Genomic DNA, 14087 nt, shown 5'->3' with positions numbered 1-14087 from the left:
AATTCTGAATATTCATCGGAGGGACTGATGCTGAAGCTGAAGTGTCAATACTTTGGTTACCTGAAGCGAAGATCTGACTCATTGGAAAAGACCCTGATGCTGGGAAGGATTGAGGAGAAGGGAACAACAGAAGATGAAATGATTGGATGGCATCACCGATTCAATGGATATAAGTTTAAGCAAGCTCCAGGAGTTGATGGACAGGGAAGCCTGCTGCAGTCGATGGGATTGCAGAGTTGGACATGACTGAGTGACTGAACAACTTGACTATAGTCTGACCTGTGGCATCCCAACTTGTAGTCCATTTACAAAAAGTTTCGAGGATCTTACCTGGACTTATGAAATTCTTTTTTATTTTTTAAATATTTGCCCCATAGACTTCATCTATTTTTTTTTCTTTCTTTTTTTTTTTTTTTTTTTTGCTTCACTGGGTTTTTGTTGCTGCGCACAAGCTTTCTCTAATTGTGGAGTGTGAGATATACTCTCTAGCTGTGGTGCATGGGCATCTCTTTCTGTGACTTCTCTTGTTGCAGAGCACAGAATCTAGGGCGTGCATGCTTTAGTAGTTGTGACACATATGGTCAGTTGCCACGAGGCATGTGGGATGTTAGTTCTGAGGCACAGATGGAATCTGTACCATCTGCATTGGCAGGTGGATTCATTTTTTTCTTTATCTTTTTTTAATTGAAGGATAATTCCTTTACAGAATTTTGTTGTTTTCTATCAAACCTCAACATGAGTTAGCCATAGGTATACATATGTCCCCTTCCTCTGGAACCTCCCTCCCATCTCCCTCCCCATCCCACCCCTCTAGGTTGATACAGAGCCCCTGTTTGCCCTGAGCCATATAACAAATTCCTGTTGGCTATCTGTTTTATATATGGTAATGTAAGTTTCCATGTTACTCTCTCTGTACATCTCCTCCCTTCTCCCAAGTCCATAAGTTTGGTCTCTATATGTTTCTCCATCGCTGCCCTGCAAATAAATTCTTTGGTACCATCTTTCTAAACTGTGTATATATGTGTTATTATAAGATACTTATCTTTCTCTTTCTGACTCACTTCACTCTGTATAATAGGCTCTAGGTTCATCCACCTCATTAGAACTGACTCACCTGTGTCCCTTTTTATGACTAATATTACATTGTATGTATGCATTACAACTTCTGTATCCATTCATCTGTCGATGGACATCTAGGTTGCTTCCATGTTCTAGCTATTGTAAATAGTGCTGCAATGAGCATTGAGTGCATGTGTCTTTTCCAGTTTTGGTTTCCTCAGGGTATATGGATGGAATCTCCATACCATCTTCTATAGTGGTTGGATCAATTTACAGTCCCATCAACAGCACAAGAAAGTTTCCTTTTCTCCACACCCTCTCCAGCATTTATTGTTTGTAGACTTTTTGATGATGGCCATTATGACCAGTGTGAGGTGATATCTCATTGTAGTTTTGATTTGCATTTCTCTAATGAACAACATTATCTTTTCTTGTGTTTGTTAGCCATCTGTATGTCTTCTTTGGAGAAATGTGTTTCGGTCTTTTTCCCACTTTTTGATTGGGTTGTTTGTTTTTCTGGTATTGAGTTGTATGAGCTGATTGTATATTTTGGAAATTAATCCTTTGTCAGTTGTTTCATTTGCTATTATTTTCTCCCATTCCGAGGGTTGTCTTTTCACCTGGCTTATAGTTTCATTTGCTGTGCAAAAGCTGTTAAGTTTAATCAGGTCCCACTTGTTTACTTTTTTAAAAAATTTCCAGTAGTCTAGGAGGTGGGTCATAGAGGATCTTGCTTTGATATATGTCATCAAGTGTTCTTGCAGGTAGATTCTTAACCACTGGACTACCAGGGAAGTAGTTTGTTAGTATGCCCTTCAGTTTGGCCTTGTCCTAAATAGGATCACCTACAGCCTCATGTAGTCGCATTTCTAAATGCAACATTTTAAAAGTCTTTTCACAGTGGAAAGGCAATTCAAATAGAGGATTGCTAGAGTGAGTACTCAAATGAAGGAGGATAGAGGGGAGTAGGCCTTACAAATTTTTGTTTTAAATACATTTTATATCATTAGTCTTTGATTAGCCTTCTATAGCAAATCCTTCAATGAGATTATTTTGAAGTTTTGGAGCCTTTTTGGGGCTTCTGCATACAAATTAAGATTCATACAATAGTTTAAGATGAGAGAATTCTAAAATTTTACCAATTGTCTTTCCAGTTCCAAGGGTCTAAGGAGCTAGTCCTGCAACTATTTTCTCCTGATAATGTAATTTTAGAAAAGATAAACGCTCTTACCACTCTTGCTTCCAATAGACCCTGCAGGCCAGGATCAAGGAGACTGACTGACCTAATAAGAGGTCTTTCCTTCCATAGGATTTCTCTAACTGTACACACAAAAATCAGTTTTGGAATCAGGTCAGGATTTACTTTAATTCCCAATAGTTCTTGCAACTATCAGTTTTGTGTTATACATAAACCCAGTTGGTATACACATAGGTGGTTGTTCCATCCAGGAGCTATCTGGCCTTTGAGACACCATTTCCCTGTACTATTATGTAGTCTAATTCAGATATGAGATATGATCTGAACAAGTTTCTGAAAACAGTGTAGCGGATTGGACCTGTGTTGCTTCTGCATCTAGCTCCCCAAAGAGTCACTCTTCAGTCCACTGGACTCTTTCATATGTCTCAGCTTCTCCCTCTGACAGTCTAAAACCACTATGAATGCTCAGACCACTAGGTGATAAGTCTCTATTATGCATCCCTGAAAGAGGAGAATTTACTTAACTGTTGTAGTGGTAGACCCTGTGAGACAGCTCCTTGTCCAAAGGATTGATCCTCAAACAATTTCACCAGGTTCTCAGTCACCTGAGGACACCTTGTGGCTAGAAGGAGCAAATGTCTCTCATTCTTTGGGGCTAAATAATAATAATAATCTCTCATTTCACTAGTGAACGGTTTGTTCAGACCATAATTCAACTTTTTTCCCCCAATTTAAACCAAATTTAACAAAATCCCACCCACCTCCGTTTCCCTGGACCTCCTACCCAGAACCTCCTAGGCTCATGCCTAGAATATGCATCAGTCTTAAGTCTTAAGTAAAAACAGCTCAAATAAAAAATTTTTAAGATCACCATTTAAAAAAAAATGAAACCCAGATATCAGGGGAACTCATCAGAACGCTAAGGAGTACCAAGAAGTTGGTGGAGCTGAAAGTGCCAATTTTATTAAAAAGCAGAGACATTACTTTGCCAACAAACGTCCATCTAGTCAGGGCTATGGTTTTTCCAATAGTCGTGTATGGATGTGAGAGTTCGACTATAAAAAAAGCTGAGTGCCGAAGAATTGATGCTTTTGAACTGTGGTGTTGGAGAAGACTCTTGAGAGTCCCTTAGACTGCAAGGAGATACAACCAGTCCATCCTAAAGGAGATCAGTCCTGGGTGTTCATTGGAAGGACTGACGGTGAGGCTGAAACTCCAAAACTTTGGCCACCTAATGCAGAGAGCTAACTCATTTGAAAAGACCCTGATGCTGGGAAAGATTGAAGGTGAGAGGACAAGGCCACGACAGAGGATGAGATGGTTGGATGGCATCACCGACACAATGGACATGGGTTTGGGTGGACTCTGGGAGTTGGTGATGGACAGGGAGACCTGGCGTGCTGCAATTCATGGGATTGCAAAGAGTCGGACACGACTGAGCGACTGAACTGAACTGAACTGAAAGTGCCAATACTGGTACTGAGCACCAGTCAGGGTAGACTATATGTTCACTGTTGGGTACCTTTCCGCCCCCTCCCCCCAATTTTTTAAAATTTATTTTTAATTGGTAGATGATTGCTTTACAATGTTGTATTGGTTTCTGCCATATAAAATGTGAATCAGTCATAAGTATACATATAAGTTGTAAGTATACTGATAGCTCAGTTGGTAAAGACTTTGCCTGCAATGCAGGAGACCCCGGTTTGATTCCTGGGTGGGGAAGATCCGCTGGAGAAAGGATAGGCTACCAACTCCAGTATTCTTGGGCTTCCCTTGTGACTCAGCGGGTTAAGAATCTGCCCACAATGCGGGAGACTTGGGTTCATTCCCTGGGTTGGGAAAATCCCCAGGAGAAGGGAAAGGCTACCCACTCCAGTATTCTGGCCTGGAGAATTCAATGGCCTATATAGTCCATGGGGTTGCAAAGAGTCGGATGCAACTGAACAACTCTCACTTTCATTTTCTTTTTTTCAAGTATACATATCCCCTCCTTCTTGAATCTCCCTCTCATCCACCACCCCCTCCCCACGGCCCCTGCCAATCCCACCCCTCTAGTTTTCACAGAGCACCAGGTTGAACTCCCTGTGTCATACAGCAACTTCCCACTAGCTATCTACTTTACATATGGTAATATATGTACTTCAATGCTACTCACTCAATTTGCCCCACTCTCTCCTTTCCCTATTGTGTCCACAAGTACTGTTCTCTATGTCTATGTCTCTGTTCCTGCCCTGCAAATAGGTTCATCAGTACCATTTTTCTAGGTTCCATATATGTGCATTAATTTATAATATTTGTTTTTCTCTTTCCTGGGTATCTAACCCTAACACATCTGAGCCATACTTGCATTGCATTAAATCTATAGATTGCTTTGGGCCATATAGTCTTTTTTACAATATTAATTCTTCCAATCCAAGAACATGGAATATCTCTGCATCTGTTTGCATCATCTTTGATTTCTTTCATCAGTGTCTTATAATCTCCTGCAGGTAGGTTTCTTCCTAGATATTGTATTCTTTTACTTGCAATGGTGAATGGGAATGTCTCCTTAACTTCACTTTCTGATTTTTCATTGTTAGCATACAGGAATGTAAGGCATTTCAGTGTATTAATTTTATATCTTGCAACTTTACAATATTCATTGGTTAGCTTTAGTAATTTTCTGGTGGCATCTTTAGGGTCTTCTATATATAGTATCATGTCATCTGCAACCTGTGAGAGTTTTACTTCTTTTCTGAACTGGATTATTTATCTTCTCTGATTGCCATGGCTAGGACTTCCAAAACTATGTTGAATAATAGTGGCAAGAGTGGGCACCCTCATCTTGTTCATGATCTTAGAGGAACTGCTTTCAGTTTTTTCAGCACTGAAAATAATGTTTGCTGTGGGTTTGTTGTATATAGCATCTATTATGTTGAGGTATGTTCCTTCTATGCCTACTTTCTGGAGAGTTTTTATCATAAATGAGTGTTGAACTTTGTCAAAAGCTTTTTCTGCATCTATTGAGATGATCATATGGTTTCTATCTTTCAGTTTGTTGACATGCTGTATCACATTGAATGATTTGCATATGTTGAAGAATCCTGGCATCCCTGGGATAAACTCTACTTAATCACAGTGTATGATTATTTTAATATGTTGTTGGATTCTCTTTGCTAGAATTTTGTTGAGAATATTTGCATCTACATTCATCAGTGATATTGGCCTCTAATTTTCTTTTTTGTTGTTATCCTTGTCTTGTTTTGGTACCAAGGTGATGGAGGCCTCGTAGAAGGAATTTGGGAGATTTCCTTCCTCTGTAATTTTCTGGAAGAGTTTGAGCAGGATGGGTGTTAGCTATTCTCTAAACTTTGGTAGATTTCACCTGGGAAGCCATCTTGCCCTGGACTTTTGTTTGTTGAAAGATTTTTGATTGCAGTTTTGATTTTGGTGTTTATGAATGGTCTGATCACTTCTATTGCTTCCTGGTTCAGCATTATGAGATTGTAGTAAGAACTTATCCAAGATTTTTGATTGCAGCTTTGATTTTGGTATTTATGAATGGTCTGATCACTTCTATTCGTTCCTAGTTCAGTATTATGAGATTGTACTAAGAACTTATCCATTTCTTCCAGTTTGTCCATTTTATTGGCATATAGTTGCCCATAGTAGTCTCTTATGATCCTTTGTATTTCTGAGTTGTCTGTTGTAACTTCTCCTTTTTTGTTTCTAGTTTTATTGATTTGAGTTTTTATTATTCTTAACAAGTCTGGCTAGTGGTCTGTCAATTTTATTTTGTCAAGGAGCCAGTTTTTAGTTTTACTGATCTTTGCTATTGTTTCCTTCATTTCTTTTTCATTTATTTCTGTTCTAATCTTTATGATTTCTTTTCTTCTGCTACCTGTGGCTTTTTTTTTTTTTTTGGTTCTTCTTTTTCTAGTTGGTTTAGGTGTAGTCAAGTTGTTTATTTGATGGTTTTTTCATTTCTTGAAGTACGCTTGTATTGCTATAAATCTTTCTTAGAATTGCTTTTGCTGAATCCCATAGGATTTGGTTGCAAGGAGATCCAATCAGTCCATTCTAAAGGATATCAGTCCTGGGTGTTCATTGGAAGGACTGATGCTGAAGCTAAAACTCCAGTACTTTGGCCACCTCATGTGAAGAGTTGACTCATTGGAAAAGACCCTGATGCTGGGAGGGACTCGGGGCAGAAGGAGAAGGGGATAACAGAGGATGTGATGGCTGGATGGCATCACTGACTCAATGGACATGAGTTTGAGTAAACTCCAGGAGTTGGTGATGGACAGGAAGGTCTGGCATGCTGCATTTCATGGGGTCTCAAAGAGTCGGACATGACTGAGTGACTGAACTGAACTGAATAGAATTTGGGTCATTGTGTTTTCATTGTCATTTGTTTCTAGGCATTTTTTATTTCCTTTTTGAAGTCTTCAGTGACCTTTTGGTTATTTAGAAGCATATTATTTAGCCTCTGTGTGCTTGTGTTTTTTTTATATTTTTTCCCCTGTAATTGATATCTAGTCTCATATTGTTGTGGTTGGAAAAGATGCCTGATACAATTTCTATTTTCTTAAACTTACCAAGGCTTGATTTGTGACCCAAGATGTGACCTCTCCTGCAAAATGTTCCATGTGCACTTGAGAAAACAGTGTATTCTGCTGTTCTGAAATGAAATGTCCTGAAGATATCAATTAGATCCATCTGGTCTAATGTGTGATTTAAGGGTTATATTTATAATTGTTAAATCTTCTTGGATGATCGATCCCTTGATCATTATGTAGTGTTCATTAATACCTCTTTTAACAGTTTTTATTTTAAAGTTTATTTTGTCTGACATGAGTATTGCTACTCCCACTTTCTTTTGATTCCCATTTGCACGAAATATCTTTTGCCATCCCATGACTTTCAGTCTGTATGTTTTCTTAGGTCTGAAGTGGATCTCTTGCAGGTAGCATATACACAGGTCTTGCTTCTGTATCGGTTCAGCCTATCTGTGTCTTTTGGTTTGGGCATTTAAACAATTTACATTTAAGGTAGTTTTCTATATATATGCCCTTATTGCTATTTTCTTAGTTGTGTAGGGTTTGTTTTTGTTGGACTTTTTTTTCTCTTATGCTTCCTGCTAGAAAAGTTCCTTTAGTATTTGTTGTAAAGCTGATTTGGTGGAGCTGAATTCTCTTAGCTTTTATTTGTCTATAAAGCTTTTGATTTCACCATCAAATCTTAATGAGATCCTTACTGGATAGAGTAATCTCACCGTTCAGTCACCAAGTTCACAATCAACTCCCTGAAATCCCATGGACTGCAGCATGCCAGGCTTACCTGTCCTTCACTATCTCCTGGAGTTATTCAAACTCATGCTTATTGAGTTGGTGATGCTATCCAACCATCTTTTCCTCTGTCACCCCCTTTTCCTCCTGCCCTCTATCTTTCCCAGCATTAGAGTTTTTTTCCCATGAGTCCATTTGCCATGAAGCTATAGGACTGAATGCCATGATCTTAGTTTTTTGAAGGTTGAGTTTTAAGCCAGCTTTTTCACTCTTTTCTTTCACCCTCATCAAGAGGGTCTTTACTTCCTCTTTGCTTTCAGTCACTAGAGCGGTATCATCTGCATATCTGAGGTTGTTGATATTTTTTCTGGCAATCTCCATTCCAGCTTGTGATTCATTCAGCCTGCATTCTGCATGATGTTAAATAAACAAGATGACAATATAGAGCCTTGATGTACTCCTTTCCCAATTTTGAACCAATCCATTGTTCCATGTCTGGTTCTAACTCTTGTTTTTTGCCCTGCATACAGGTTTCTCAGGAGACAGGTAAGGTGGTCTGGTGTTTCCATCTCTCGAAGGACTTTCCAGTTTGTTGTGATCCACACAATCAGAGGCCTTAGTATTATAGTCAGAGCAGCAGAAAGTAGATGTTTTTCTGAAATTCCTTTGCTTTCTCTATGTTTCAATGAATATTGTCATCTCTGATTCCTCTGCCTTTTTAAATCTAGCTTGTACATCTGGAACTTCTCAGTTCATGTACCATTGATGCTTAGCTTGAAGGATTTGGGGCATTACCTTGCTCCCATGTGAAATGAGTGCAATTGTATGGTAATTTGAACATTCTTTGCCATTGTCCTTTTTTGGGATTATTAAGAAAACTGACCTTTTAGAGTTCTGTGGCTGGAAGTAATCTTGGCTATAGAGTAGTCAAGTCAAAGTCACTCAGTCCTGTCTGACTCTTGCGACCCCATGGACTATAGCCCGCAAGGTTCCTCTGTCCATGGGATTCTCCAGGCAAGAATACTGGAGTGGGTTGCCATTTCCTTCTCCAAAGGTGATCAGCTTAGTCAGTTCAGTCGCTCAGTCGTGTCCGACTCTTTGCGACCCCATGAATCGCAGCATGCCAGGCCTCCCTGTCCATCACCAACTCCCCGAGCTCACTCAGATTCACGTCCTTTAAATCCCTTATGAGTTTACCAATGGCATTTTGTTGATGCTGATCACCACAATTCTTTCTCTGAACTACCATACCACAATGCCCTGTAATTTTTTTTTTTTAAAGGAGGCGGGTATTTAAAAATGGACTCATTTGTTGGTTTTTTAAGACAATTACACATAATGTTACTAGTGGGCTAATGATGGAATTCAGCTTGCCACCCCCACCAGGCCACTCTTCAAAGCAAGCTGCTTTATAGAACTTTCCCAACTGTGCAAGAATTTTGAAGTTAACTAGCAACAAGCCTGAAAATTTGGTTATGTATATAAGTACAAAGCTGGTTCATCAAATCCCTGTTCTGGCCCTCAACCCAGTGCATTTCAACTAAGGCAGCATCTACCTCCTTCTTAATGTTTATCAGACACTTGAAAAAGTAACATCCAGCCACTCCTTGGAGATGGTTCCCTTTTTCAGACACTGGGCTGCTGAAGGGCTCAGGAGCCTCGTGGTCCTGGGCTCCATTACTAGAGCCTTTACAGCCTTCCAGAACCTCCATGTTCCCCTTTTCCTCACTCTTTTCATCCTCCGTGGGTTCTGGGTTTTCCTCCTGGGAAAATGAGTCCTGGCTGGGGCCGTGGCCCCCCACAGTGGCAGACTCACCTTCTGGAGGACCAGGGCCCCCCAGGGCACTCTCCTGGGGGCCCTGGCAACATCTTGGCTACTGCCAGACTCTTTGGGGGGAGACTTTTTCTCTTCTAAGGCTTCGATGACATTCTTGGGAGCAAGGGGCACTTCTCTCAGTTGTCTCACTTGGTCTCTTTTCTTCCTCTTTAAGTGAATCCAGGAGTTTTCTATGGCCGTTAGGAAAAGGCTGGTTTCCTCCTTTCCACAGGGAACTCGTTTATGCTGGACCTTTAGATCAATGAGGCTTTTTTCAAACCATGTTGTCACAACCACGATGCCTTCCACTGTCTCAGGGCCCAGAGATGATGCTTTGAGGGCTAGTTCTTTCATCACAGACCCCAGGACTACAAACGTAATGGGCTTCCTTGGCTTCTCTAGTTTTCTTCACTCACTGGGTGGTGATGGTACTGTTACGTCATCATAAAAACTCCAAGCCAAAGCCCATCTCAATGTCCGACCCTGGCAGAATTCAGTATTGGTGACTTTAGGAACCCCTTGTATGTGAAGTTCTTCCTTCAGAGGAGCCAGGCTGCATTTTTTTCCCAGCATACAGTTATACCATCTTAATCTTTTTTTAAGCTGTAAACTGTCATGGATGATCCTTTCAACAAACTTTAATTCACCTCTTTCTGCCATGATCTCTGTGATTCCTCATGTATTTACAGAACTGGGTGGAGGTCTTCGAGGATTTCAAGAATTTACTCCCTTGGCTTCCAACAGATTGGCAAAAAAGGGAGGGTTGCACATGCAAAAGTCATAAATTATCTCAGATTCTTCTTTAAGAGCATCCATCAGGAGTGTCTTCTGTGGTACTTTAACCCCTTTTATAAGATCAGATAAGTTATTCTGCTCCACATTCTTCTTTGCGTAGTTGAAGCATGTATCATCTACTTCTGTTACAAGGAAATACCAGCCGTTTAAGGTCATTTCAAGTAAAGGATAGATGCAGGATGCCCCAGTGCCTATGTCAATTCCTTTTCGGAGGGTACTTTTGTCAGAGTTCTGATGACCGATCAGATCTTCTACCCAGTGAATATAGTTGAGTCTCAGGGGAACTGTAGGAATCCGTCTCTCCAGCGGAATATTGATAGAAAGTCCAAAATCTTCCCTTAGCAGAGTACAAGTCAGAGCTCTGACTGCTTCGAGGTCTTTAAAATTAAGACTCACTCTTCCATTCAGATTTATCTGAACATCTATAGAGTAATCGACTATATATATATATATATATATTTCCCCCCCTTTCATACTTTAAATATATCTTGTCACTCCCTTTTCATCTACAGAATTTCTGTTGAAAAATCAGCTGTTACCCTCATGGGGATTCTTTGTATGTTATTTTTTGCTTTTCCCTTGCTGCTTTTAATAGTTTTTCTTTGTGTTTAATTTTGATTAGTTTTATTAATATGTGTCTTGGTGCATTTCTCTTTAAATTTATCCTGTACAGGACTCGCTGGACTTCCTGGACTTGGGTGGTTATTTCCTTTCCCATGTTAGGGAAGTTTTTGACTATAATATCCTAAACTATTTTCTCATAACTTTTCTTTTTCTCTTCCTCTTCTGGGATCCCTGTAATTTGAATATATGGATTTAATATTTAATTTAATTTAATATTTAATATTAATATTGTCCCAGCAGTCTCTTAGACTGTCTCTTTTCATTCTTTTTTCTTTATTCTGCTCCTCAGCAGTTATTTCCATCATTCTATCTTCCAGTTCACTGGAATCACTCTTCTGCTTCAGTTATTCTGCTATCAATTCCTTCTAGAGTATTTTTAATTTCAGTGGTTATGTTGTTCATCACTGTTTGCTTTTTCTTTATTTCTTTTATGTCTTTGTTAAATGTGTTAAATATTTCCTGCATTTTCTCTATTCTATTTTCAATATTTTTAAACATCTTTGCTATGATTACTCTAATTTCTTTTTCAGATAGATAGGTTGCCTAATCCCTCTTCATTTATTTGGTCTTGTAGTTTTTCACCATGATTCTTCATCTGTAATGTATTTTTTGTCATTTCTTTCTTTTTTTTTTTTTTTGGATGGGTGTGTCTCTGCTCCTGTCTCACTAGTTGTGTGGCCTGAGGTTTCCAGCAGTGGAGTTTGCAGGAGTGAAGGGGTCCACAGAGGAGGGGGATCCTGGAGGGAGGAGGAAACCAGAGAACAGAGGGTGACCCTGGAGGATGGAGGGAGACTCCTGGATAGCAGAGGGATCAGCCTGGAGGGAGGAAGAGGGCCTCAAAGGGAGGAGAGGGCCCTGGAGGGCAGAGGAGAAACTTGGAAGGCAGAGTGCCCAGTACAGAGGCCAGATGGATGTCCCTAGAAAGAGGATGGGGGCCCCAGGAAAAAGGGGTCCCAGAGGGAGTTGGAAACTAGAAGGCAGAGGGCAGCCTGGAGGGTAGAGGGGGGCCCTGGAGGACGGAGTTGGCTCCAAAGCATGGAGAAGGTGGCCTGGGGACCTTAGGAGGCTCCCCAGGGCTGAGCGGGTGGGGGAAGACCAGTCAGTTACTTGTTCTTGGAATCCTGCAAGATCCTCCCCTAGTGGTGGCCCACCTTTTCCTCTCTCCACAGGAACCTCCCCCTCCTTCTCAGGTCCGCAGGACCCACACAGGTAGAGGAGCCCCTGAAGAGTAGAGAGTGCCCCAAAGGTGTGAGGGCTCAACTGGAGGGTAGAGAGGGCCCCGGAGGGCAGATGGGGCTTCAGAAGGCAGAGGCCCAGGGGGCCCCAGAAGGCTCCCTGGGGCCAAGTGAAATGGGAACCACAAGGGATTCCTCTATGGATCCTCTGATCCCATCAGGGGTCTCTCTTGGGCAAGCAGTCATGTTGCTCCTAGCACCCAAAGATACCCAAATGACTCCCCCTCTCCCAGCAGCCCCTCAGTCAACCTGGCTGAGTGATGGAGAGCCCCAGAGGCTTCCCTCAGCAGATCCTCCAATCCCAGGAGATTCCTCCCTTTCGGCTGTGCTGACGTGTTTCTACTGGCACCCAGGGAACCAAAACCACTCCTGCACCCAAACTGGTTTTTGAGCCCAAATCTCTCCCCTTCCCCCAGCAGCCCCTCAGCCATTGGCCCCCAACTTCAATTTCCTCCACTTCCCCCTAACCAGTACCAGGTTGCCCCCAGGGCTTCTCCTGCAGCCTGTCTGCCAGAGGTCCCCCACCAGCACCTGGTGAGTATCCTAGGCCTGAGGAGACACAGACTCTGTGTCTTCCCTCATTGCCATCTTGATTCTGCCCCCTGTCCATTTTTTGATTGGGTTGTTTGTATGCTGTTAAGCATCATAAGCGATTTGTAAATTTTAGAGAGTAATTCCTTGTTAGTCACATCATTTGCACATATTTTCTCCCAATCTGTGGGTTGTCTTTTCATTTTGTTTATTGTTTCCTTTGCTGTGCAAGAACTTTTGAGTTTAAGTAAGTCCCATTTGTTTATTTTCGTTTTTATTTCCATTATTCCTGAAGACAGATTGAAAAAGATACTGCTGTGATTTGTCAGAGACTGTTATGCTGCTGTTTTCCTCTAGAAGTTTTATAGTGTTTAGCCTTATATTTAGGCCTTTAATCTATTATGAGCTTATTTTTGTGTATGGTGTTAAAGAATGATCTGATTTCATTTTTTTGCATGTAAAACTGTCCAGTTTTCCCAGCACCATTTGTTGAAGGGACTAACTTTGTGTGGTCTTGTCTTGTGTAGTCTTTGTCATAGATTAACTGACTGTAGGTTCATGGGTTTATTTATGGGTTTTCTGTTACGTTCCATTGATCTATATTTCTATTTTTGTGCCAGCACCATATTGTTTTGATGAGTGTAGCTTTGTAGTATTGTTGGAAGTCAGTGAGCCTGATTCCTCCAGCTCTGTTTTTTTCTCTCAAGATTGCTTTGGCCACTCGGGGTCTTTTGTGTCTGCATACACATTTTGAGATTTTTGTTGTTGTTGTTCTATATAACTGAGTATTTTCAAAATTTTTATTTATTTATTTACTTGGTTGGATTGGGTCTTAGTTGCAGCATGCAGGATCTTTGATCTTTAGTTGCAGCATGTGAACTCTTGCTTGTGACATGTGGGATCTAGTTCCCTGAAAAAGGGTTGAACCTGAGCCCCCTGCATTGGGAGCATGGAGTCTTAGCCACTGGGTCACCAGGGAATTCCCCACTCTTGCAAATGAATATTTAAAAAAAAAACAACAACTTTATTTCTTTTAATATATTTAAATTTCACTTGTGGAAAGCCATTAGGAAAGAAATTATTTGAAAACCAAGATGGCCAGTTTTCATGATGATGAATAGCTATGTTTGTCCTGAGGGACAATGCCTTTTGAATCTGCGAGAGAGAAATATCCTTTCTGTATGTGGCTGCTCCTGGAAAAAGTAAAATTTACTATGTTTAGGTCAATTCAATAAAGTTTTAATAGAACATACTTGTTGATGAGTCAGAAAATCACCCAAATAAATGAGGCTCCATAAGAAGCCAAAATGAGGGACATATTTAAGCAACCCAGGATAATAAAATACCAGATAAACAAAGTAATTTATCCCTACCCACCCTCCCACATGAGTCTTGTTTTAAGCAAAATGCAAAGCAATAGAGAAAAACAAATCGTGTAATGGGTATCTAGGGACTCACTTCCTCTGTGGTTTCCTATTTGTCTCAAGGACCCTCTGGAGTACTTACTTTTATCAAATGTATGTGTAATTGTCTATATGATCTCAGAAATATTGCTTGCACAT

At 40.7% G+C, this 14087-nt stretch overlaps 1 pseudogene; it reads right to left on the bottom strand.

Moving 5' to 3' along the window:
* Positions 1 to 8969: 8969 nt before the first annotated feature.
* LOC138086242 (RNA N6-adenosine-methyltransferase METTL16 pseudogene) lies at positions 8970 to 10609 on the bottom strand (annotated as a pseudogene).
* Positions 10610 to 14087: the final 3478 nt, after the last annotated feature.

This window comes from Capricornis sumatraensis, chromosome 9, assembly GCF_032405125.1.
Source record: "Capricornis sumatraensis isolate serow.1 chromosome 9, serow.2, whole genome shotgun sequence".
NCBI lineage: Eukaryota > Metazoa > Chordata > Mammalia > Artiodactyla > Bovidae > Capricornis > Capricornis sumatraensis.
The sequence above is the reverse complement of the archived record's forward strand: the minus strand, read 5'-3'. Positions and strand labels throughout refer to the sequence as shown.